Source organism: Ambystoma mexicanum, chromosome 12 (genome assembly GCF_040938575.1).
Source record: "Ambystoma mexicanum isolate Mex_15411 chromosome 12, UKY_AmexF1_1, whole genome shotgun sequence".
In the NCBI taxonomy this organism is placed as follows: domain Eukaryota; kingdom Metazoa; phylum Chordata; class Amphibia; order Caudata; family Ambystomatidae; genus Ambystoma; species Ambystoma mexicanum.
The window spans coordinates 393,982,242-393,985,305 of NC_090936.1; positions in this window are offsets into that span (position 1 = coordinate 393,982,242).

Below are 3,064 nucleotides of genomic sequence, written 5' to 3' on the forward strand. Positions count from 1 at the left end.
ATCCTACGTGTGCATGCATCACTTACCAGCACACCGACCCTATGATTTCCATCACAACATGAAATCTTCACTGTGCTGGATTACATACCACCTCACACTAAGACTGATGCCAAGCTTAAGGCTTAAGTCTTACAACACTTCTCTCGGCTCAACCAGGAATGCTCACCTAGCAGACTATCAGGGTGGTTTGCCTTCATTGCCCTGCATTCCTCCCCCATCTCACAGGCAGGGAGGATGTGGAACTGAGTGTCTTATTTGCTCCTGCTTGGAATACCACATATGGACATTTCAGCAGACAGGGAAACAATAGAGTGATTTTGTGGAAATTGGTTATTTGACCACTGGAAGGAGCAGGGATTTTATTTTTATTATTATTATTATTATTATTATTATTATTATTATTATTATTATTATTATTTATTTATTTATTTCGTATATTGTGTGATATGCCCATGGACCTCAGTGCGCAGAAAGACAGAAAATAAACAAATGAAACAAAATAACAATCTTTAAAACAGCAGAGATAATAAGAACATTATACATGGTCCACTATCAACTTAAGATCAGATGGCGTGTTGTAGAAGTTGTTACAATTTGAAAGAAAAGATGGAAGGTTACTAAGGCCACAACCAATAATGATGCAGTCCCTCTTGGCTTTTGTGCACCATTCATCCAACTTAATCCTTCGCAGGACCTTAAGATCTAGGCTTCTGACAATCACTGGTCCATGTCCTTTGTCCAGCGAAGCCAAAACCCTATTCTGAGGGATTCTCTAGGTTTAGGCCTCATGGATGGCATAACGTTGCTAATAATGACAATCCTTGGATTCAAGGCCAGCTCTCATAAGGATTTATGTATGATAAATGGCATCTGTGATATACTGAGACATCCAGTCCTGAAGGAGCTGTGATTAGACTTGACACAAACACAGGACTCAACACGTGATGTGGCCAAACCTAGTTCAGCATTAGCTAAAGATTGGCCAGCCACAACTCCCCACCCAGGAGGTGCGGTAGAGGTGGAATAATGTTGCATCATAGCTTTAAGTTTCAGCAGCCTATCAATATTCAAACCCATCGACTCAGTCTGAGTACTTTTATCTTCAGGCACAATCATTTCATATTCATGCTAAAAGGAATGATGGTCCTTATTAGCCAGCTCAACATTCAATGGAGGATCTGTGTGACACAGATTGTCCATCATAACAGGGTGGCAAGTATTTCAACATTCAACGTTGTAACTGTTTGACACAGAATATCCACCATAATAGGATGCACGAGTGTCGCAAGTTTGTCCAGTAAGTCCAACCACTGACAGAAATCATGAAAATGTCTGCATTGGAAAAGATCAGCAGATACTGTTTCTCAGACTAACTGCCATTGAGTGGAATTAAACAAATCCGACTCAGCAGGTTGTTCGCCATGCAATCCCAAAATGCCCACAGGAGTGGTATGTACTCTCTCCCCTTTTGCAGATCAGGATAGTGAAGAGGAAGGTGTTGCTGAGGCTAAAAGCTCAATGCTGCCAACCTGGAAAGTGGTGAAACCTTCCAGTATAGGACCAACATCTCCCTGCTTAACAAAATACTCAATTTGTGCTTCTCCATTGTTAGCCTCAGGTAGACTTGCTTTGGACTCTGGAGACGTCTTCTTCTGCGAGCACTAGCGGCCATCACTTCCGAAGACCTGATTCCTATTAGGGGTAAGTGTTTCATCATAGTACCCTGTCTTGTCACCACCATCTCCTCTAAAAAAGTAGAACATGTATCAGTGGGTTACATGTATAACAGCCTTTGTTAAACTCTTGGCACCAGCACTGTTCACATAAGACTTAAGCGAAAAAAGGGTAGGGAGGGGGAAAATAAATAATGTGACAATAAGACGGCAGGGAGTCAGAAGCAGGTCAATACTGGGAGAAGATAAATGTACCACAGCACAGCTAAGGGGAGCTATGGACTCAATAAACACACGGAGCACCCACCTCCGCACTCGCCGCACTCCAGGTGCAGCCCTCACTTAAAACACTGTGCTACCACCATCCACGGGCTTCAGGCAAAATGCTGGGTTAGAGGCAGGGATTTTATTTTTATTATTATTATCATTATTATTATTATTATTATTATTATTATTATTATTATTATTTATTTATTTATTTCGTATATTGTGTGATATGCCCATGGACCTCAGTGCGCAGAAAGACAGAAAATAAACAAATGAAACAAAATAACAATCTTTAAAACAGCAGAGATAATAAGAACATTATACATGGTCCACTATCAACTTAAGATCAGATGGCGTGTTGTAGAAGTTGTTACAATTTGAAAGAAAAGATGGAAGGTTACTAAGGCCACAACCAATAATGATGCAGTCCCTCTTGGCTTTTGTGCACCATTCATCCAACTTAATCCTTCGCAGGACCTTAAGATCTAGGCTTCTGACAATCACTGGTCCATGTCCTTTGTCCAGCGAAGCCAAAACCCTATTCTGAGGGATTCTCTAGGTTTAGGCCTCATGGATGGCATAACGTTGCTAATAATGACAATCCTTGGATTCAAGGCCAGCTCTCATAAGGATTTATGTATGATAAATGGCATCTGTGATATACTGAGACATCCAGTCCTGAAGGAGCTGTGATTAGACTTGACACAAACACAGGACTCAACACGTGATGTGGCCAAACCTAGTTCAGCATTAGCTAAAGATTGGCCAGCCACAACTCCCCACCCAGGAGGTGCGGTAGAGGTGGAATAATGTTGCATCATAGCTTTAAGTTTCAGCAGCCTATCAATATTCAAACCCATCGACTCAGTCTGAGTACTTTTATCTTCAGGCACAATCATTTCATATTCATGCTAAAAGGAATGATGGTCCTTATTAGCCAGCTCAACATTCAATGGAGGATCTGTGTGACACAGATTGTCCATCATAACAGGGTGGCAAGTATTTCAACATTCAACGTTGTAACTGTTTGACACAGAATATCCACCATAATAGGATGCACGAGTGTCGCAAGTTTGTCCAGTAAGTCCAACCACTGACAGAAATCATGAAAATGTCTGCATTGG